Here is a 25,866-nt window from a genome sequence, read left to right on the forward strand (position 1 = left end):
CCATTTTATTCTATAATGCGGTTCTGGCTCTTACACGCACACACTGCAAGGATGGCTTCATGACTTTCACATGGCATTTCTGTCTGCACATCTCAGATCTGTGTTTTCTACCACAAATCTGGGTTGACGGTGAGAATGTTTTGAATTCCCATCCTTGAATGCCTGACAAACATAAGACATATACCCTTGATGTTGTTCTCACATTCTAGACCTGATGTTCAGGTTCAGGGCTCCTGGTGGTTTCTGTGCCTCCTCATTTCAGTCAGTGGATGGTTCAATGTTCCCCTTTTGGGAGGAAGGATGTTGTCAATTCTTTCTGGCTTTTGACATCAGCTACAAGTGTAATTACTTTATAGAATGTTTTGTTAGCAGATATACATTCACTGTCTTTGTGTTGAGACTACGATGCACTCTACAAGCCCCCTTCTCATTTATTTTTTTGCTTATTTATTTACATAGGCAGTATCAGCCTATGTAATAGCCTGACCGAAGTTTATGTATTTAATAGCTGATGGATTTAAAATTCTGATCTATGTTTCTTGGCTCCTTGTTGAGTAATTCTGACGTTCTATCCAAGAATACACTATGTACTTTGTTTAACTCATCTTCCTTCTTTTCAAGAAAAAGAAAAGAGCACAGGGGCTCCGTCAGTTAAGTGTCTGACTCTTGGTTTTGGCTCAGGTCATGATCTCATGGTTTGTGAGTTCGAGCCCCACATCAGGCTCTGTGCTGACAGTGCAAGGACTGCTTGGGATTCTCTCTCTTTGTCTGTCTCTGCCCCTCCCCCATTTACTCTCTCTGTCTCTCTCTCAAAAGTAAATAAAAAAAAAAAAACTTTAAAAAAAAACAGAAAAAAAAAGAAAAGAGCACAATACAGCCAGTGTTTCATGGGACTTTAGATTGAATTCACATACATAATATTTTTTTCAACAAATGGTACATATATGCTTTGTACAAATGCTTGTCAGACATCATTTATCTTGACATTTTAACCCCTTGATTAGTTCTGAGACGGAGAGATTATTTACTATATACTCTCTGCAATGGACTGAATGTTTATGTCACCCCAAATTTATATGTTAAAGCCCTAGTCCCAATGTGATGATAGCTAAAGGTGGGAGGCTCTGGGAGGTAATTAGGTTACGAGGACAGAACTTTCGTGAATGAGATAAACACCTTTATAGAAGCCTGAGGATTCGCCAGTTCTCTTGGCACCACGTGAAGATGGTCAGCAAACTGAAACCCAGAGGAGGGTTTTCACCAGAACCTGACCAAGTTGCCACTGGTTCTCCCTGATTGCAGACTTTTAGCGTTCAGAACTGTGAGGAATAGACGTGTGTTTGAGAAGCCACCCAACTTATGGCGTTTTGTTACAGCTGCTTGAGTTGACTAAGATATTTTCATTCATGGTAAATGAGTAACTGTTTTTTTTTAATTCAAAGAATACTGGAGGAACAAACACAAAGTGAAAATTTTCCCTTTTTCCAAATCAACTGGAAAAAATGGTACTAATTACCATGTATATTATACTTTGAAAGTCAGTACAGTAGATATTTAGACAACAAATAAAAGAACGTATGTGGTTTCAGCAATCCAGGAAGGAAATAACAATAACAACACTTTTATTTTGTACAGAAACCAACCACACAAATTTGTGTGGAGTTGAGAAATGTGTGCCTTATTCTCCAAAGGAAATATTACATCACATTTTGTCATTTCATTGAATGTGTTTCCACAAAGGTGAAAATTGTTGTTATGAAACCTCAGTGCATCACGCTGTTGAGTTTGTAAGATTTTACCCGGGGCCTTCAAGCCAGTAATAATACGGTTTCAAGACAGATTGTCTTAACACAACCAGCTAAATGAAAGCCAAACAGGGATACAGGAAATTGGTTATTGTGTCTTTTAGACATATAAAAAGAAAGGAGATGCTAAACAGTAAAGAAAATAGTAATTTAAAAGAGAATAATGGAACTGAACATTGGAAAGTATTATATTGCAACTTGAATCAAATAATTTTGAAAAACCTTCATCAAGGTCTTTTTCTTAGTCAATTATTCAATTAACATTTGCTTGCTTTCTCCTATACCTGCTTCTAGTGTATGCACATGTAGCTTATTGTGTGTATTTATGAAGGTATTGTTTGGAATGTGTAGTGTGTGTGTGACATAAAGATGTACTAGTAAACATACCCCTACACAATCAGTGTGTCCTCAGAGCCAAGACTTATTACCCTTCAATGAATATATATTGAACTTTAAATTTTTTTAAATGTTTATTTATTTTTGACACAGAGAGAGACAGAGCATGAGAGGGGGAGGGGCAGAGAGAGAGGGAGACACAGAATCCAAAGCAGGCTCCAGGCTCTGAATTGTCAGCACAGAGCCTGGCACGGGGATCGAGCTCATAGACCGCGAGATCATGACCTGAGCAGAAGTCAGACGCTCAACCGACCAAGCCACCCAGGCGCCCCACGAACTTTAATAAATAATGAATACATAGGGGTGCAAGGTTGGAAATGACTATATATTCAAGAACCATAATTTATTTACAAAAAGAAATTATTTTGCTTACAATTTTCAACTTGGGCGGGGCCGCTGGGGACAACTCCCCACTGAGTAGCATCAGCTGGGGTAGAATAGAGCATGGCCGGATGCAGGACTCATATAAAGGCTCACACATGTAATGCCTGGCAGTGGATCCTGCCTATTGTTGGGAACTCAACTAGAGTTTAGGGTTGAAAAACCTACACATGACTTCTCTAAGTACCTACCCAGAAACTGTATTGTCTATGATGACAATGTTTAAAAATATACAAGTAAAGTGCATACCACATATTTATAATATATTTATAATGCAAATGAGCCAAAATGTTAAGAATTATTTGTTTTTATTCTTTAAATGAGCCTTTAGAAGAATTTTTAAAGATATTGTTATGTAGCAATATATTACTTAAATCAAGAGTGGTTTTAAATTTTATCATTAAAGGCACTATACATTAAAGGCACTTTAATAGAACATATGCAGTATGACAATTATAAACATGCATTTAAAAGAATCATAAAAAGTTAGCATTGTAAAAGTGGTTACTCCAACTTGTTGAAATAATATGACTTTTTTTTTTAATTTTAGAGAGAGCACAGTTGGGGGGGGAGAGGGGCAGAGGGAGAAAGAAAGAGAGTGAGAGCGAATCCTAGGCAGTCTCCATGCTCAGTGAGAAGCACGATGCCAAGCTCAATTCCACAACCCCAGGATCATGACCTGAGCTGAAATCAAGTGTAAGACATTCAACTGACTGAGCCCCCAGACACCCCATAATATGGCTTTTGACTCAGGACCTCTAATGGTTAAAGCTGTATAAAATGCATTAGCTTAAGCAAAATTCATTTACATTAAATATAAGAATTAGGGTATTTGACTACTTTTTCCCTTAAAAATGTCTATGAACACTTAAAAGAAAACTTTATTTTCTTTATTAAGTTCTTGATAAGAGCAGGATCATAAAGTAGTATCGTAGGCATCTGCAGATAAAGGATGGTCCCCCCCAAAAATTTGCTTCAATTATTGAAACCGATGATGCCACACATACACATCAAGAGGGTATGAAAGGGTTATTACTGAGGCGCCTGGCTGGCTCAGTCAGTAAAGCGTGTGACTTGATCTTTAGGTCATGAGTTCAAGCCCATATTGGGTATGGAGCCCACATAAAAAAATAAATTAAAAATGGGTTATTACTTAAATAAGTGGTCTTTCTGGGGAGCTCAGGATAGCTCCCAAGTAGGCCCGAAAATGGGTTGAGAGTAAAGAAAGATTAGTTTGGGATTTTTCTGAAAGTTAGGGAGTGGGACAGGGGTGAGTATTCCCCTATGCAGGGGCGGAAGGAAGGAACAAATACCTGGGATTTCTTATCAGCTTGCTCATATGCGGAGCAGGAAGGGAAGAGGAAATTGTGAAGCTTAAAAACCATCAGCAGTCAAATATACAAAAAAAAACAAATTGAGTCAGACTCTTTCATACAGGTAGACACTTGATATTTTTATATATCATATGTATACTTTTCTAAATGACATAAAAGTGAAGAGAGCCCTCAAATATCCTTGACTTCAGAATACAAGTGAAAATCATCTTGTGCTGGATCACCTCATTTGTGTGAGTACCTGCGTTACTGACCAGCCTCTTCCACTTTCTAGCATCAGCACTGTAGTGCCACCCGCCTGATTTAATGCATCGTCCCATTGAATCCTCAGAAAGACCTTGGAATTTGCCCAACTTCACAGTTTAGACAAGTAGAAATTAAAGCATTAGTAAAGCTTGTTAATTTAGAATTTGCAGACATTTCAGGTTGTGTTTATGGTAAATATTAACAATCCATAAGATAGAAGTATAGGTGTTGTACTTGGATAAAAAAAAACCTTGATAGTGATACATGATAGATGATAGATCATAGATAGATAGATCATAGATAGATAGATGATAGAAAGATAATAGATAGATGATAGATAATAGAGATGATAGATAATAGATAGATGATAGATAGAAAATAGATGATAGATAGATGATAGATAAATAGATAGATAGATAGATGAAAGAACTATAGGGGTACCTGGGTGGCTCAGTCGGTTGGGTGTCTGACTTCGGCTCAGGTCATGATCTCGCGGTCTGTGAGTTCGAGCCCCGCGTGGGGCTCTGTGCTGACAGCTCAGAGCCTGAAGCCTGTTTCGGATTCTGTGTCTCCCTCTCTCTGACCCTCCCCCGTTCATGCTCTTTCTCTGTTTCAAAAAAAAAACGTTAAAAAAACTTAAAAAAAAGAACTATAGTTAAAATGATAAATGTGATTTCAAAAGCTAAAAAAAAGTCACAAGACTTTTCACTTTGCGTTATTCAACAGTGGTGCTTCGTTTGGTCACATGGGATTTTAATTTAAGCTGTTTTTTTTTTTGTTTTGTTTACCAACAGCTATTGTCATTATCCTATCTAAAACATAACCTTTGACAGAAATAGGAGACAGACTGCAAGAAATCATGATTTATAGAATGCTTAAGATGAAAAAAAAAAAACAGCCAGAATATACTTTCATTTTAACTATATTCAAATGATCCCTTTTGGAGATTTAGAATAAACTATATATATGTGTGTGTATATACACACACACACACATACACACACACACATATATATAGTTTATATATATATAATATATATTATATATATATATACACACACACATACATATACATATATATGTATATACACATACATATATATGTATCTATACACTTACGTATATCTATAGATACATATATATGTATATACACATATATATCCATATATACATATATATATGGATATATATATTTTTTGAACACATGATCCATGGTTCTAAATAAGTATAAAATTATATATAAATTATTTTATGTAACTTCTATTAAAAAGAACTGCTGGCTATCTATCAAAGATATAATATCAGAAAAGAAAAAAAGTAGGGAATAAAACATATTTTATTACTTGGTTTCTCCTAATTAGGACCTATATTGTATATACTGCTTTCTTTCATGCAGTTGTTAATATTCATTGGTTACGATAGCTGAAATACTTCAGATAAAACTAATCTCTTTAAAATGGTCTTTTTGTATCTGTTTTCTTGGATAAAGAATAATTAACAAGAAAATTATATAAAAAATGTTTTAAGGTTGTTTAATTTATATTAAAAGGTGTCTAAGTTTTAACAGTTTCTAATTTTTTAATGTTTATTTTTGAAAGAGAGAGAGACAGAGGTGAGTGGGAGGGGGGCAGAGAGAGAGGGAGACAAGGAGTCTGAAGCAGGCTCCAGGCTCTGAGCTGTCAGCACAGAGCCCAACATGGGGCTGGAACCCACAAACTGCGAGATCATGACATGAGTCCAAGTTGGATGCTCAACCGCCTGAGCCACCCAGGCCCACCAACATTTTCTATTTTTTTAAGTTGTATTTAAATTCCACTTAGTTAACAAAAAGTGCAATATAAATTTCAGAGATACAGTGTAGTGATTCAACACTTCCATATATCACCTGGTATTCATCACAGCAAGTCATTTCTTAATCCCCATCACCTATTTCACCCAGCACCCCTCTGGTAACCATCAGTCTGTTCTCTGTAATTAATGCTCTTTTGTTTCTCAAATTACATGCATTGGTGAAATCATATGGCATTTATCCTTTTCTGACTGACTTATTTTGCTTAGCCCAATACTGTCTGGTTCTACCCACGTCATTGCAAATGGCAAGACTTCATTCTTTTTGATGGCTGATTAATATTCTATTGTGTGGTGCATGTGTGTGTGTGTGTGTGTGTGTGTGTGTGTGTGTACTTCTTCTTTATCCATTTATCAGTTGATGGATGATGTTTCCGTAATTTGGTTTTTGTAGATAATGCTGCTATAAATATCAGGCGCATGTATCTCTTTGAAATAGTATTTTTGTATTTTTTTTTGGGTAAATACCTAGTGGTGCAACTTGTGGATGATAGGGTAGTTCTGTTTTAACTTTTTGAGGAAACTCCATACTGTTTTCCAGAGTGGCTGCACTGGTTTGCATTCCCACCAAGAGTGCAGCAGAGTTCCCCTTTCTCCACATCCTCACTGACACCTGCTGTTTCTTGTGTTGCTGATTTTAGCCAATTTGGCAGGTGTTGTGATGATGTCTCATTATAGTTTTGATAGTCACTTGATTATCAGTGATGTTGAGCATCTTTTTATGTCTTTGGCCATCTGTATGTTTTCTTTGGAAAAATGTATATTCATGTCTTCTGCCCATTTTTAATTGGATTATTCGTTTTTTTGGTATTTAGTTTGATACATTTTTTATATATTTTGGTTATTAACCAAATCTGACATATCAGCGATGTCATTTGCAAATATCTTCTCCCATTCCATAGGTTGCCTTAAGTTTTGTTAATTGTTTCCTTTCCTATCAAAATACCAACAGCATTTTTCACAGAGAGAGAACAAACATTCCTAAAGTTTATATGGAACCACAGAAGACCCCAAAGAGCCAAAGCAACCTTGAAAAAGAAAAGCTGACACAAAAACAGACACTCAGATCAATAAAGAACCCAGAAATGGACCCACAAACGTATGGCCAACTAATCTTTGACAAAGCAGGAAAGAATATCCAATGAAATACAGTCTCTTCAGCAAGTGGTGCTGGGAAAACTGGACAGCGACATGCTGGAAGAATGAACCTGGACCACTTTCTTACACAATACACAAAAATAAACTCAAAATGGATGAAAGACCTAAATGTAAGACAGGAAGCCATCAAAATCATTTAGGAGAAAGCAGGCAAAAACTTCTTTGATCTTGGCCGCACCAACTTCTTACCTAACACGTCTCTGGAGGCAAGGGAAACAAAAGCAAAAATGAACTGTTGGGACCTCATCAAAGTAAACAGTTTCTGCACAGCAAAGGAAACAATCAGCAAAACTAAAAGGCAACTGACAGAATGGAAGAAGATATTTGCAAACCACATATCAGATAAAAGGTTAATATCCAAAATCAATAAAGAACTTACCAAGCTCAACACCCAAAAAAAACAAATAATCCAGTGAAGAAATGGGCAAAAGACATGAATAGACACTTCTCCAAAGAAGACATCCGGATGGCCAACCGACACATGAAAAAATGCTCAACATCACTCAGCATCAGGGAAATACAAACCAAAACCACAATGAGATATCACCTCACACCTGTCAGAATGGCTAACATTAACAACTCAGGCAACCACAGATGTTGGGGAGGATGCAGAGAAAGAGGATCTCTTTTGCATTGTTGGTGGCAATGCAAGCTGGTGCAGCCACTCTGGAAAACAGTATGGAGGTTTCTCAAAAAACTAAAAATAGAACTACCCTACGACCCAGCAATTGCACTACTAGGCATTTATCCAAAGGATACAGGTATGCTGTTTTGAAGGGGCATATGCACCCCGATGTTTGTAGCAGCACTATCAACAATAGCCAAAGTATGGAAAGAGCCTAAACGTCCATTGATGGATGAATGGATAAAGAAGATGTGTTTTATACACACACACACACACACACACACACACACACACACACACAATGGAGTATTACTTGGTAATCAAAAAGAATGAAATCTTGCCATTTACAACTACGTGGATGGAAGTAGAGGGTATTATGCTAAGCGAAATTAGTCAGTCAGAGAAAGACAAATATCATATGACTTCACTCATATGAGGACTTTAAGACACAGAACAGATGAACATAAGGGAAGGGAAGCAAAAATAATATCAAAACAGGGAGGGGGACAAGACATAAGAGACTCTTAAATATGGAGAACAAACAGAGGGTTACTGGAGGGGTTGTGGGAGGGAGGATGGGCTAAATTGGTAAGGGGCATTAAGGAATCTACTCCTGAAATCATTGTTGCACTATATGCTAACTAATTTGGATGTAAATTTGAAAAATAAAATTAAAAAAAAGAGAAAGAAAAGCAAAGCTGGGTGTATGACAATTGCAGACTTTGGATTATATTACAAAGCTGGAGTGATCAAAACAGTATGGTAGTGGCACAAAAATAGACATACATATCAATAGAATGGAACAGAAATCCCAGAAATGAACCCAAACTGTATGGTCAATTAATCTTCAACAAAGCAAGAAAGGGCATCCGACAGTAAAAAAGACAATCTCTTCAGTGGTGCTGGGAGACTTGGACAGCAATATGCAAAAGACTGAAACTGGATCACTTTCGTGTAACATATGCAAAAATAAATTCAAAATGGATGAAAGACCTAAGTGTGAGTTCTGAAACCATAAAAAGCCTAGACGAGAACGCAGGCAGTAACCTCTTTGACATTGGCTGTAGCAACTTTGGAGATATGTCTCCTAAGGCAAGGGAAACAAAAGCAAAAATAAACTGTTGGGACTTCATCAAAATTAAAAGCTTCTGCACAGCAAAAGTAGCAATCAACAAAACATTTTCTATTGTTTAATTAATACTTTCTCAACAATAGACATTTATTTCTTGAATGCTGCGTCTAGATTTTCCTTGCAGATTTTTCCAGTGTCAAGATTTATGGTTAAGGGTTCCCAATGTTCCTCATTAAAGGGCATTCTATGAACACACAGTGTTTGTTTATGTATGCATGCAAAAACGCAAATGTATGTACAGATGTGTATGCCTATATAATACAATGAGAAATTATATAAATGTGGAGTAAGAGTCTTTATTATATATCAAGAAGTTATTGAATTATTGTCACATTAAAATCTATACACAAATAAAATTAATAGAAAATAAAATTCTTTTTATTAAAAGTTTCAACTTTCCTGTTATAATAAAATTCAAAATGACTTTTAAATACAGTTTTTTTTCAAGACAATACTCTTAAAGCACTGAACAATTGAAATATTTTTTTATTTTGTAAGCCTTTTAAATGATGAACACTTTGAGCAAACTTTAATCGTCATACTTTAGTTACAAATTTAGTTAGTTCATTCAGCTCTTAAAATATCTGTCGCTTATTCCAAATTTTCCCACCTCTAAAAGACCAGGAAAGAAAAAATTAAAATATTATCCAACTGTTGTCATAAAAGACAGAACAAGAACTTTCTTAACTTGTATTTGAGTCTACATGTACCTAGGGTCAACACCTGACAATCATATTACAGAAAAAGAAAATTATGGAATAATATTACTTATGAAGCTTAGATACAAAAATTCTTGCTATGGTAGTATTAAAATAAATTCAAATGTATGTTCTAAAAATAATACATACTAGAACAATTAGGGCTTATCCAAGGAATGCAAAGTTAGTTCAACATTCAAAATTAACCAGTATCATTTTCCATCATGATGATATAAATGATAACATATAATTACTTCCAAAGATGCACGAAATACATTTGGCAAGACTCTTAACACCCATTCATGAGAATAGTTTTTTTCTCTAAGATTTAAAATGAATTTTCACAATCTGATGAAAGGCATTTAAGAAAAACTTCCCGTTTCCAATTAACTTATTGTTTAAATATACCTTCAGTAAGTCTATTGCTTTCTTTAATTTATTTCCTTTAAGATATGGTATCCAATAATTTAATATATGTAAATTTTTGGAATTGTATCAGGCATAAGACATATTAAATGTGCTGTGTCTTTGTTTGCTTTCAGTATTTACCTTGAGGCACGTCCTTTTTCATCCTGAGGCATCCCATGTTGCCTTCTTATGTAGTGAAATAAGGTACCTTTTTCAGTCTCTGCTCTCTTAGTCGCTTTCCCAGTGATAGAAGTGTGAAAATAAGCGCCCACAAGGGCATTCTATGTTCTTTATTCAAGCCATCATCATGCTTAGATTTTATCATTGTGATCAAGGTAATATTGTGTATTTCTTTTCTACTGTTCAAATCTCTTCCCTGCTTTTAGTGTCTGTAAAGCAGTCGTCTGAGTAGGTAAAGCCCACCCAGGAAAAGTCCATTATGATTTAATTAAAATCGACAGACTAGAGGCTTTAATTACATCTGTAAATGTTACCTTTACCTTTGCCATAGAACGATGCTATCATGGGGGTTACATCCATCATTTCATAGATTCCACCTACATTCAAAGTTATTATAAAAGGCATATCCACCCCAGGGGGTGAGGTCCCATCGTGAGGGCTGTGTAGCATTCTGACTACTACCTGTGAGAAAGTCTGTTTTTACTGTGACTTATATTTCAGGTTATTTTTTATTCTACTCCAAGTCTTAGGGACCTAGTGGCCAACAGGACCACATATAGGACCTAGTGGCCAATAAACTTCAAAGATTACAGCTAGAGATATGGATTTATGTTGTTAAAGTTTCCTTTTTTTTCATCTGAAGAGGTGACTGGCAGAGAATAATACATAATAAGAAATACGGTTAATAATGTTATTATTAATAAAGATACAATAATAAGTTATTGTACCTTATTTAGGCTACCAAATTTATTTGTTATGTTATTTCTCACTTTTACAACTGACGTCAGCCTCTAAATCTCCAACCCCAATGACAGGCGCTCATCAGTTTGCTGTACTTCTAGTATCATAGAATATATTAGTGCTTTTCCATCTTCCTTACCCTGTCTGGGATATCAGCCCACACAGCAGTATGATACAATGTTTTTCTGTTGAAATTCGAGATGGCCATATGACATTCTTTATCTAATGGAATAAGAGTAGAAATGACATGTTATTTACATGCTGAGCGGCTAAAAAATAGTGGATTGCCACATTCTCTTTTCCTTCTTTAAAAAATTATAAAAGTATGTGTTGAGATAGAGCCCTATTTGCTATTGCGAAATGGACATGTAGGATCAGTGAATAAATTTTTGTGGTGAACCACTTGTATTTTTTTTTTTTTCTGGTTGATTGTTATATTGGCACAATGTAGCTCTTCTCTACTGTCCTAGTTGTGGGGCAATTTTGCACATCGCTTTTATTTGTGTTAATCATTTGTTTTGGTTGTGTTTCGGTATATGTATCAGATACATGAAAAATACTTCGGTTAGCTTCCTTTTTTACGAAGTCAGTGGCAGCAAAAGAAGAAAAGAATTTTAAATGTCCATGGCCCTTAGTTTTGTATAATTATCTATTTTGTTCAAATCCTCATGTCATATGGTCAGTCCCCTTCATAAAGCAGTTCTCTGGAACTTTATCTTATTCTAAATCCTGTTCCTCCTTTTTAATGTGTTTAATGTATGGCTTGTCTGTGTGTGTGTGTGTGTGTGTGTGTGTGTGTGTGTGTGTGTGTTTGAGAGAGAGAGGAGAGAGAAAGAGAATCTTCACCTTAACTCCTTGGTTATTCCTTCTTCTCATTGCATATCTCATTATGTATCATTCTTGGTGATGTCTCATTTGCTCTGACCTCAGACTTTCCTTCTCAGCTATGATTCATTCTGGTCATGTCAAGAAATCTCTTCTGGCCCTTCTAGCTTCTGAGGATTGACAAACACAGGCACATTAATCTGTATCTTGACCGGTTCAGCCATGCTCCTTAACAAATTCATATACAAACTTGCACTGAGCAGTAAGTTTTTCTCACGTGACCTTTTTCTCGCAGTAGAATTCAGCCATTGTGAAGGGCCGTAGCTCAGGGCTCTTTCTGTCTCTTGCTCCATCATAACTGTTCAACCTTATCAAGGATAAGTCAATGAATTGATTTTAAAATGTTGAAAGTAAGTTGGTATATGTCACTTACCCCATGGTATTTTAGGAAGCCCTGGTAACATTTTGTTCTCTCTGTTCTCACATTTGGGTTATGTAAGAAATTAATAGCCCTGGCATTAAGGATTCTGAAGTAGCCTATCATATTTCAATGATTGTGAAAACTGTACAACAAAACCCAGGCAGTTTTGTCATTTTGAAATAGAATCCCTGGCAAGCTTTGACAGACTTGTATTTCTGGTTTGTCATGCCATTCTTCTGACGCTAAACATCAACTTTAGGTTGACCCAATATTGTTCCTAATCACTAATAATCCTTCATGACATAATACATCAGTGTAACACAAAATGAACTAAAGCATGTGCTTGTAGCAACAGAGTCTTAAAAACAATGAAATAAAAGTGTTAAATTTGACCCTGGGGTATGCCTCTTGAGTATGAGTTGTCAAAGGAAATTTTTCAAAGTTGTTTCAAAAGACACATGGCATGCTTATTTTTCTATCTGTAGTATTTTGACAGTAGTTATATTAAATGCTTGATATCCTAAGTTTTGCATTTATAAGATAAAGTAGATTCTAATTTTGTTTTAAATGCAATGATAAGCCTAAGGCATAGAGTAATCATTAAAATGGCAAGATTATATTTATAATGCAACTCTATTTACCTTTAAAACAACACTTATGCCACAACAGTATTCATAAGAATTTGCTGAGGGCCAGATTATTATGTTTTGGCTTAATTTAACTATGATAACAGTAATCTTTTCCCTTGCAGTAGCTGATGATTTAAACTCAGTATGTGTGGCAAGTCAGAGGAAGTGAGACACATTTTCACACCCAATAATAATTATTTCAAGAAAAAAAATAAAATATTACACGTAAAAGAAATTGGGAGACAAGATTAACACTAACAGAGAAAAGAAACTAGATTTTATCAAAGTCTTCACAGAAACAAAATAGCATATGATTTTAGAAGAAATCACAGAAATAAGCAATAGAAAAAAAATGTATGTAATAAGGTGTAGTCTGTGAAGGAATTCAGGATATGGATATGCCACCCCAAAATATGATGTTTTGGTGTATTGATTATTTTGAGTGAAAGCACTTAAAAAACAGCCGATCCAGGGAAATACTTCCTTTGGATTCCCTTCACCTGCTTAAAAACAAATGCTCCAAAGGGACCTACTGTCACAATTCCCCACTCCAAGAGTTTCATCAACCTGGAAAGGTTGACTCTTATTTCAAGAGAAGCAACTGGAAGTCGACACCATACTCAGACAAACCTTGTCATAAATTATCCTATTTCGCACCTATTCTTTTAAAATCCTATTTGTCTTTTCTAAAAATGATTTACTTTTTCTTAAATTGTCTGCATACTCCTCCCTCTTCCTCTATTATGATAGTATATAAGCCCTCAAATCTCTGCCCTTTTGGGGTATTCATTTTCTTTCCTGTCACGCCCCTGTGCATATATTAAAGTTAATCAATGTGTACACCTTTTTTCCTCTTTATCTGTTTTCAGGTTAGTTCATAGACCCAGCTATCAAACCTAGGAAGGTAGAAGGAAGGTCTGCCCCCTCTGTATCTGTTAGGACTGCTATGTTTTGTTATAGCAGACGGGGTGGTTCAAGCAACAGACACTTATCTTCTCACATTTCAGAAGGCTGGAAGTCCAGAGTCAAGGCACCAGCAGCTCTGATCTCTCTCCTTGGCTGGAAGACTACCACCTTCTTGTTTGGTTTTCCCATAGCTTTTTCTTTTCACACATGCACCTGTGGGGGCTCTTCCTTCTTTCATAAAGACATCAAGTCCTATCAGATTGTGGGCCCACCCTTATACCCTCTTTTAAAGACTTAAAATATAATTTTTAAAATTATCTTTTTAAATACTCCATCTCCAAATAAAGTGACATTCTGAGGTACTGGGGGTGAGGGTTTTGACATATACATTTTGGGAGGATGCAGTTCAGTCAGTAACAGTACATTATAAAGAAATGGATAAAACAAAGATAGTTATGAACTCGGAAAGTTAGTCAATGGTAATGCATGTAGAATGGGAAAATAAATAGGAATGTAGGAATATATTATTTTGCACAGTTTCTTTATCATTTTGTCTGTTGTGCTAAGGTGTGTGTGTGTGTGTGTGTGTATTTGCATATATGTGTGTATACTGTTTGTGTGCTTTTCATTCTTTTTAAATCAGAAGTAACAGTTGACTTTTTCTTGGGGGACCTGGAGAGCTCACTTGGTTAAGCATCTTACTCTTAACTTTGGCTCAGATCATGATCCCAGGTCATGGGATTGGGCCCCATGTCTTCATGCTCTGTACTAAGCGTGAAACCTGCTTGAGATTCTCTCTCTTTCTCTCTCTTTCTCTCTCTCTCTTTCCCTCTACTCCTTGCCCAGCTTATTCTCTGCTTCCCCCCCTCTAATATAATACTAAAATAAAGAGTTGCCTTTTTCTCAAATGATTTTTTACTTCATGAAGTATCAGGTTTTCTTCTAGATTGCCTTATTTTCTTAGTAGTCATGGATATACATTTAAGTATTCATTGAATATCACTTAGAATTTTACTGAAGAAATCCTCATTTGTATTTATAGAAGTTTCCACTTTAATAATTTTAGTGTTAGTTTTATAATAAATATGGCTTTATTAAGATAAACTAAATCATTTTCCATCTGCTGTTATTAGAGTTTATATAAAATGGTCATTGTTTTCTTTATATATTGTTGCATAACAAATCACCCCAGACCCAAATGACTTAGAACAAGTATTTATTATTTCTAATCATGCTATGGGTTGGCAGTCTGGATAGGGCTTCTCTTGATCTTGCCTGATATCATGTCATATGGCTATAGTCACCTGATGACTTCACTGGGTTGGAACCTCTCAGATGGCCTGATTCAGACATCTGGCAGTTGAGACTAGTTGTTGGTAGTGTGCTAATGTTCACCTCCCTGTTGCCTGCCTAAAAGGCTCTTCAAACCATCTTAAGTGAATTCTGTTTTCTGCCATGCCCTTAGTGACACAATGAATAACATAAATACAATTATTTGACTTCTTAGAGAAAAAAAAAAGTTTTGTGTGTTATGATAGAAGAATGCATGCTAGTATTTTTTAACAATTTTTTAACATGTGTTTATTTTTGAGAGACAGAGAGACAGAGAGAGAGAGACAGAACATAAGCAGGGGAGGGGCAGAAAGAGAGGGAGACACAGAATCTGCAGCAGGCTCTAGGCCCCAAGCTCCAAGCTGTCAGCCCAAAGCCTGATATGCGGGGCTCAAACCCACAAACCGTGAGATCATGACCTGAGCTGAAGTTAGACGTTTAACAACTGAGCCACCTAGGTGCCCCTGTATGCTAGTATTTTGAGCAAAGAAAGGAATTTACTTTTTAGCTATTTCATAAAGAAGAAACATTTAAGGTGCGTTATAAATAATAAGTAGATTTTTCATCAACGAAACAAAAATAGACCTAAAATTTGTCTATATTGCTTCTTTCCTCTTAAATCCTAGTTTATCCTGTCATTCTACCATTGGCCTAATGTTTTCTACTTCTGAATTCCTTATATAGGAGAAATTATTAGAATACAAAATTATACACCACTGCTACATGCTGATTATATGTATACACACACATAACTGGTGAATATATAGATATACAAATGTCAGCCAGTACCTGTCTGTTAAAATGTAGATGTAATAGTATCTATACCAAATTAAATTCTGGAATATTAATGACCTCAGTAGATTTCTATTTTATTTTATTTTATTTTATTTTATTTTATTTATTTTACCTTATTTTATTTTATTTTATTTTATTTTATTTTTATTTTTATTTTATGTTTTTGTTTGTTTGAAATTTTTATTTAAATTCCAGTTACCTAAGGGGCATCTGGGTGACTCAGTTGGTTAAGCTTCTGACTTTAGTTCAAGTCATGATCTCACTGCATGAGTTTGAGCCCAGCATGGGGCTCTGTGCTGACAGCCCAGAGCTTGGAGCCTGCTTCAGATTCTGTTGTCTCCTCTCTCTGCCCCTCCTCGGCTCACACTTTGTCTATCTCTCTCTCTCTCTCTCTCTCTCTCTCAAAACTAAATAAACATTTAAAAAAATTAAATTCCAGTCAGCTGACATACAGTGTAATATTAGTTTCTGGAGTAGAATTTAGTGATTCATCATTTAATTATAACACCCAGTGCTCATCACAAGTCCCCTCCCAACCCATTACCCATTTAACCCTTCTCCCCACCAACCTCCCCTCTAGCAACCCTCAGTTTGTTCTCTGTAGTTAAGCGTCTCTTTTATGGTTGGCCGGTCTCTTTTCTTTTTTTACTCTATGTACATCCATTTTGGTTCTGAAATTCCACATATGAATGAAATCATATGGTATTTTCTTTCTCTGACTGACATATTTTACTTAGCATAATACACGCTTAGCTCCATCCATGTCATTGCAAATGGCAAGATTCTATTCATTGTTTTAAAAGTTTGAATGGATGTATATGCCCTTCTCAATTTTGACAGTTCATCTATTTTTTTTTAATTTGTTTTTAATGTTTATTTATTCTTGAGAGAGAGAGAGAGAGAGAGAGAGCACAAATGGGGGAGAGACAGACAGAGAGGGAGACAGAATCTGAAGCAGGTTTCAGACTCCAGGCTGTCAGCACAGAGTGCAGCGCAGGGCTGGAACTCATGAACCGTGAGATCATGAAGAGCTGAAGTCCAACGCTTAACTGATGGAGCCACCGAGGTGCCCTAAGATTTCATTCTTTTTGATGGCTAAGTAATATACAGTAATTGATCTTGTTTATCCTGACTCATTTTTTCAGTGAATTTCTTACTTTCTGATATATATCTGTGTCTTTTATTATTAATACTACGGAGTCAACCCATGTCAGAGCCTTTTATTAAAAAAAATCTTTGTGCAATTAATTTCCATAGGTTGTTTTTTGCTTAACATTATAGTGAATTATAAACAGATAAGCATAGTTTTGCTTTGCTAAATAATGTTTTTCAGGTAATAAGTATATTCACCAAATTTGTTGGATACACAGTCAACATATGAATAATTTTTATATATTGATATAGCATTATCAAACAATTTGAATATAAAATATCATGACATTAAAAATATAAAATCAGAGGAATACATTTAATAGGTGATTTCCAATACCTTTACAATAAAAAGTATAAAATATTGCAGAAAAAACATTAAAGAAGTCCTAAATAATTAAAGAGATATGATTTTTTTAGATAATATTGTTAAAGTATCAATTTTTTTTCTCACATTGCTATATGTAGTCTCTAAAATTCCACTTTTACAAATGTAATATTTTTTGGATCTGGTAGAAAGTGAGCTGGTTCTAAAATTTAGTTTGAAATTCAAAGAATCTAGAACAGTCAATATATTCTAAAGGAGGAATAAATTTGGGGACATATATCACAGACTTCAAAAATTGCTGTAAAAGAAGTCACAGTTACCAGCAGCTATAGTATTGGTGAAAGAATAGATGAACAATATAGATAGTACCAAAATAGATCTATATATTTGGTTGCTGGATTTATAACAAAGGTTAAATAGAGGAAATGATGTTGAATAAATATATCAGTCAAAGACATTGAATTACATAATTTGTCGTCCATAATGGAAAAAAAAAATGAACTTGATACTTGTCTTACACAATTCAGTGTGATTGACACAACTTAGTTCATAGACATAATGGTGAAAAGAAAATAAAAATAACCTAAAGCCTCTATAAGATAATACAGAGGGATACCTACGTGCCCTTGCAATAAGCAAACATCTTTAATTTAGGAGTCAAAAACACTAAAGAAAAAAACCAAACAAACAAAGATTGGTTTTCATAATCAAGATTTTCTCCCCTTCAAAAGAGCTTGAAGAAAGTGAAAACACCAAAGAAATAGTGCAAGGAAAAATATATGTTTTATGTATATTATTAAAGTTATGATTTCCAGAATATACAAGGGACTTCCAAAAATCAATAAGGAAGAAATAAAAATAAAAATAATAAGAAAGATCTTTTGAAAATAATTTCAGATAGGGAGTATTTTAATGATTAATAAATATATTAAAAATAATATCATTCTTCACCACGGAATTGCAAATTAAAAATACACAAAGTATTGTTACACACTTATTAGAATAACTACAATTAACCAAGAAGACTGAAAATACCACGTGTACAGAATAGGGGAAGGAGCAACTGAACTCTCATCCATTGCTGAGAGGGGAGAAAAATTATAAAACCACTTTGGAATATAACTTTTGGGATATAATTTCCATTAGTTCCATTTCTGAATGTATACATAAGAGAAATAAGCCCACACAAAGATAATGTTTAGAACAGATTTATCAATAATAGTCAAAATCACGAAAAAGTCCATATACTTAACAAATAGAAAAGAATAAATAAATTGTGGCAAATCTCATAATAAAATGGTGCAGAGCAATACAAAAGTATACACTTCTAATATATACAGCACGAATAAATCCATAGATATAATACTGAATGAAATTAGCTCACGACAGTAATAATATCAAATGTACGACTCCATTTATGGGAAGTTCTAGGGCAGTCACAGGTAACCGATGATTACAGAGTTGAGAATAGCAGTTAATTTGGGGCTAATTGAGACTGAGAAGAGACAACAAAGTACCTTCCAGGGTGCTAGAACTGTGCCCTATCTTGTTCTCTATGGTGATTACAGACACACGTAAACATCTTCATGCTGTATTTGGAGACTTAGTTCACTTCATTCCCTTGACTATATGCATCTTGCCCCTGGATTTTAAAAAAGGAAGCAAATGTGCACATATGTGGAAAATGTATCTCAAACAACTGTTTTTAGTCAAATTTATTTTTTCCCTCTAAGGAATGTAATAATCAAGAGGAGGAAATAGTTTACTTTCTTCATTATCAGAAAAAAAAATTCTCATTCTTGTCGCTAACCATTAGATATTAAAAAACTGTTCGGTTTGTCATTAATAATGCATTTGAAGTAATAATATACAGTAGAAATAGTATCATGTCTAATCTCTTAGAGAATGTTGTTACATAAATGGTGGCAGAAGGGTAGACTTAAGTGTGTTCAAGTATACTTGTGGAAATACTCTTTCGATTGTTAACTGGATAATTATTGTTAACATACTTAGGTCTACCATTTTGACGTATGCCATTTCAAAGTTACGTTCTAAGAAAAATGCACAAAGCAAGTCAAGTTCGTTATCGGAAAACAGCCTGTTTCATCCAACATAGCATATAGTTTCACACATTTCTTTTCACGTTTTGAGAGTATTAGTCATTAATAGAATCTTCTCAAAGAGCGTTAGTCCATTGTGAGATTTCTTTTCCTGATAAAGAGTATTAAAATTACAAACAAACAAGCAAACTTTGATATGGAAATTGAAATAGCACATAGTGGACATGGTTGCAAAATGCCGTCTAATTAGTTATTAGGGATGCTTTGGCTAATACTACCTCGCTAATGGATCTGTATTTCTACAAAGTGGCAGTCTTCATTAGAGGAACTTTTCCCCATAATGAGAACTTACTGGGTTATTATTGGTACCTACTATCCTTTTAGAATCTCCATAATTGGCACATATGTTGTTTTCTTTTTAATTTTGTTTTCTTTTTTAATGTTTAGTTAACATTTTGCTGACAGAAATGAGAGAGAGAGAGCATGAGTGGGGGCGGGAGGAGCAGGGAAAGAGAGGGAGATACAGAATCCAAAGCAGGCTCCAAGGTCTTAGTTAGCACAGAGCTCCACATGGGACTGGTACTCATGAACTGTGAGATCATGACCTGAGCTGAACTCCACGCTTAACTGACTGAGCCATCCCGGCGCCCCTGTTTTCCACATTTAATTTCTTTTCTATTTTTTATCAATCTCAAAGAAATGTTAATAATAACTATAATATTTATTAACTTTGTAAAATAAGGAAACAGGATTACAGGGGTCAAAAGTCATATTCAAAATTATATCATTAATCGGAAGTACCAATAAGACTTGAAGTGGTTTAGGTTATGTTTCCAGGAGATCAATTTTATGGGAATAAAATATTATTGCTAATTTTTCTCCACAATCATTATGGGAATTTTAAAATATGATCTTACATATCAACTTTCCACCATCAATCTATGAATTGGTTCTCACCCTGCTGAGCAAAATAATTGATTTAGGGTCAAATGTCATGGACTGGATAAGACCAACATTTCTTATTTGAGTTCTTTAGTTACTGTCTCATTTATTGTGATCACCTACCATGAAAGATATCAAATTTGTTCTTGAAGTACTAACGATAACCCCTGAAAGATGCTATTATAATTTAAGCCAGTATTTTAATATTCATAGAAGGAATAAGTGATACTTTATATGTAGCAAGAGAAGAAAGGCACCTTCGCTGTGAAGGTTCTTACATATTGTCTCAAACTACATTATTCAAGAGACAAGACTATAAATCATACAGAGGTAGGTTAATGAAACTTACCAATCCTTATTCTTTTTGGAGCACTTGACTTAACCCATTAGGAGTAATTCTGAGATGCAGAGAATTTACTATGTAGTACATCCATTAATGAAAAAGCACAGTCTAATGATGATAATTAAATATTGAAAGTGGAAAAAAGAAATGCAGTGTTATTTTGAGGAAGATGATAGAGATGTTAAGGAAAAAAATCAAATGGAAAGGATTACAGTTTTTTTACTCATCCGTAACAGTGAAATTGTTCTAAGTACCTACCTATTAACTTTAACAGTCTTCTTTTGCCAAATTAAAGATTTCACAAAGGTATTGATAATGATAAAATAATAATAGTAATAATAGTCATTGTAACTTTATGTCAGTATCAAATAAAATATATATTAATTTAAAATTGTGGGGTGCCTGGGTAGCTCAGTCGGTTGGGCGTCCAACTTCAGCTCAGGTCATGATCTCACGGTCCGTGAGTTCGAGCCCCACGTCAGGCTCTGTGCTGACAACTCAGAGCCTGGAGCCTGTTTCAGATTCTGTGTATCCCTCTCTCTCTGACCTTCCCCCATTCATGCTCTGTCTCTCTCTGTCTCAAAAATGAATAAACGTTAAAAAAATAAAAAAAATAAAAAAAATAAAATTATGATTAACTACTAACACATTCCTACTGTCTACCTTTTTATATTTATTACTTGAGCATGAAATAACCATTTAATACTTAATAGAAAACAAAAAGGTTTTTGGGCTTAAGAAAACTAAGACAGATGGTAAAATTAAGCACTTATACTATTAGACCTTAATAATAATACATTCATTAATTTTATGTCTTTTTTGTGAGCATGTTATATAAACATATAAAATAATATTATAGGTCATACTTAATGTAGCATTATATGAATTGAGATTCATTATACGTAACATTATATGAATTGAGATTAAAATGCTGTAATGTATGTTATATAAACATATAATACAACATTATATGTCACATGTAATGCTACATTATATGAATTGAGATTTCAGACAAGGATTAAAATGCTGTAAATGCTTAATCTCCCTTCTAATGTTGAATCAGTATGAACTATTGATTGGGATACCTTAATCCCAACTATAAAATCCCACAACTTATTCACAAATTTGTAACATAAATAAACAAATAAAGTCCTTCCCAAGCAAAACAAACAACAGAAACAAATAGTAGCTATGATATACACACTCTTAAGATACATTTTATTTGATCAATGCTCTGGTATGAAACATTTTACATCAATATGCTATACTTATAATAAGACAATGTTTTACAACATTCTTAAAATAGATGGAGTGTCATTTTTTCATTTCTTTAGTCTTAGTCTATCATCAAGTAAAGTGTTAAATTAGCTGCTAAAGTAAAATTAAAAAAAAAAAAGAATGATTTTGTTATAGTTGCAAAACTAGTCTCTTTAATGCATCATCTTAAGTTTTGACACTTCAATCTGATACAAGAATCCTTTGTTGATTGGATTTATCTCTTTAAATCCAATTTATCTCCATCTGAGAGCTACTTTTCTTGACACATAACATGATTTACCTGGATATTAGAGATAAAGTCTGATAATATTTCATCTCCTGCTTAAATATTTGCTACATGATATTAAATTTTCTTTTATTACTTTGGGAAAAAAATGCATTATAAATAAATTTTATATTGAGGTTGATAAGGAAAAGACACATAATAAAGTTCCTAACATAATATTTCCCTTTCCCTACATATTTAAAAATTTAGTTAACTTCCCCATTAAGTTGCTCAAAAATCACATGGTTCACTTTAGTTCTATTAAGTTTTCGCTTTAAAATATAGAACATTATTTAAGTAACCACTGGAAGAAGAAAGAAATAAAAACAGACACTATTGAAAGCATTTGCCTCTAGGTAATTGAGCTACTCCTAGGGAATGGTGACGTAGAGAATGGTTGCTTCATTGTAAATTGATGTCTGTCACATGACTTTAAAAAACCAAGTGCCTATTCTAATTAGAATAAAAATTATAAAAATACAAATTCTGAACAATCTAGAATTCAAAAGTATTTCTGAATTTTGTATTATGTGGCCAATGGACAATAGGCTATGAAAAACATCTACAAAAATAAAATGAAACAGAATTATATTAGGTAGGTGTAAATGCTAAGAAGTAAATGAAATAGAACATATTTCAGAGAGTGATAAGGGAGCAGGAGTTTGGTGATCAAGAAGGACTTGTTGAACCATAGTTCCATATTTCTTCCTGCAGCTACAATTCTACTCCTTAATTCTATGAATCTGACTAGTTGAGAACATTATGTAAGTGGAACCAGTGTATTTGTCCTGCTGTGGCTGGCTGGCTTCACTTACCATAATGCTCTCCAGGTTCATCTGTGTCGTCACGTATGGCAGCACGTTTTTCCCTTTTAAGCCCTAATAGTTTCAGTTATACAAGATGAATAAGTTCTAGAGATCTCCTGTGCCACATAGTGCCTATAGTTTACAAGAGTGTATTGTACATTTAAATATTTGTTAAGCCCGTAGATCTCATGTTGTCACTACCACCAAAAATAACTAAACGAAGACCCCCTGAAAAGGTAAAATCGAGCGGATATATAAGTGAAAGACGTCTGGTGGCAGAATATTCCAATGGAAGATAAATATATCTTTAAAATGGAATAATAATAACAATAATAATAATAATAACTGTGGGAAAAGATGAAAAGAGATGAAAAAAGTCAACTGGGTTGGATTGGGCCTTGTAAGACATGTTAAAAGTTTATTCTATCTGAGGATTTTTTTTTTTATTCATTTTTTGAGAGAGAAAGAGAGACAGAGCATGACTCGGGAAAGGGGCAAAGAGAGAGGGAGGCACAGAATCTTTCTGAAGCAGGATCCAGGCTCCTAGCTGTCAGCACATAGACTGACATAGGGCTTGAAGTCACAAACTCTGAGATCATGACCTGAGCTGAAGTCAGATGTGTGGCCAACTGAGCCACCCGGGTACCCCTCTATGTGAGAATTCTAATGCAAATTCATTTCAGTGTTTTAACAGGAGAATATGACCTAATACATATACAAAAATATAAAAGATATCCTCAGGAAAACCTAAAAGGAAGCAAAAATCTCTAGAGGAAAAAAAAGTTGCATATTGTTAACATGTGGTTGATTACTTAATGGGTCATTATAGACTATATCTGCCATAAAAACTTAAAAAATGTAGATGTTCTTTTTTTCAGTGATGGTGTATAAATGGCGTTTAATTAATTATTTCTTTCCTGTCTTGGATAATGTTCTTGGATGATGACATCAAAGGATTTCTGAATAAAGGCCATCATCCTGTTTAAAGGCATTTAATTATTGTAGTCCTACTGATTGTGAAAATTGTCCCATCTTAACTCCATACTCCAATAAAGTTTCTGGATAAAACAGAAAAAGTCTAAATTCAGTGCTGTTTTGCAGACAATTAGAAAGTCACTGGGACACCTGGGTGGTTCAGTCGATTGAGCGTCTGACTTCAGCTCAGGTCATGGTCTCACGGGGTTCATGGATTCTGGCCCTGCATAGGGCTCTCTACTGTCAGTGCAGGCCCACTTAGGATCCTCTGTCCCCCTCTCCCTCTGCTTCTCTCCTGCTTACTCCCTCAAAAAAATTTTTTTTTAAAGTATGTCATCATCATGAAGCATTAATATGATTTTTTCTAGGATCTTTTGGAGGCAAATAATATCTAGTACATGATAGTAAATGACATAAACCTAACTAGGAAAGCAGAAGAAAGAATTTGAGGAGCCACTTCAGTTGAAAGTCAAGGACAAATAGCAGAGTGACTAAACACTAAGAGAACTAACTCCAGAGTTAAAGATCAGCAATGATGGAAAGTAATCTCAGCTCTGAACTAAAGGAGAGTTGAAAATGGCTCCCCAAATGGGAACTACATTCTTTGGGTCATGTTTTGTGTTTCCCTTTATAGAGAAAAGAAGGAAGGAAGGAAGGAAGGAAGGAAGGAAGGAAGGAAGGAAGGAAGGAAAGAAGGATGGAAGGAAGGAAGGAAGGAAGGAAGGAAGGAAGGAAGGAAGGAAGGAAAGATGGAAGGAAGGAAGGAAGGAAGGAAGGAAGGAAGGAAGGAAGGAAGGAAGGAAAGATGGAAGGAAGGAAGGAAGGAAGAAAATGAAAAATGCATTTTTCTTCAGCATTAATCTTTCTATAGTAAAGCAAATGTTTAAACCTCTAATAATTTATAATGAATATCCTAAAATAAAAATGCACACTTATTTCAAATTATAAACTTTTGGAGTAAATATTTGAAAATTTTACTTTTCCATAGGTCCTTGAAAAGTTTTACCCCATTTGTATTCTCACACCAATACTAATACTAATTGATACTTATTTAAACAAACAACAACAACAACAACCAATAGTGACTATGAGTGGGTGTCATCAGAACTACAGTTCTGCAGGGCTTCAGATATAGTGGAAGTAGTGTTGGGTCTCAATTCACAAGCACACCAGACCACGCCTCCTTAAAACTAGGCCAGGGACTGAACACCGCGGGCAGCAGGCAAGGAGACCCTGCACCGAGGACCGACTGGGGGACACAGCAGCCCAAACACAGCGGCAGAGCACAGCAGCACAGGCCAGCGACGCTTCCTGAAGCTCCAGGCCCTGGATGCTACATGACCGCTTCTTTATAAAGCCACTACTCTCCGGAGCAAGAAACAGAACTGGCTTTTCCCACACAAAGAAGACGGCAGAGACTCAGACAAAGCTCCAAGGTGGAGGAATTCACCCCAAATGAAAGAAAAAAATAAGTCCACCGCCAGAGATCTGAGCGAAACAGACATAAGAAACACACGGCTGATGGAGAATTTAAAGCAACGGTCATAAGGATACTCACTGGGCTTTAACTAAAACGAAGGTGAAATTCATAAATTAAAATATCAGTATCTATGGTATCACTATCACAATAGTTTTGTTGTTAAATAATGTGTGCTTTAAAAAGTAAGCTTCAGTCTTTACTAACAAAAATAAAAGAAAATAACAATTGGAAGCTTGGATCCATGACATCAACAATGAAGAGGATACTTTGATGCTTTTATAATATTCATTGTCTGCTCCTTCACCCTACTCTGTTCTTCCTGGCTGTCTGCAACCATGAAACAATTTTTAAGGCCAGGTTTACAATCCATCTCCCCTGTG

The sequence above is a fragment of the Acinonyx jubatus genome, chromosome A1 (genome assembly GCF_027475565.1).
Source record: "Acinonyx jubatus isolate Ajub_Pintada_27869175 chromosome A1, VMU_Ajub_asm_v1.0, whole genome shotgun sequence".
In the NCBI taxonomy this organism is placed as follows: Eukaryota; Metazoa; Chordata; class Mammalia; order Carnivora; family Felidae; genus Acinonyx; species Acinonyx jubatus.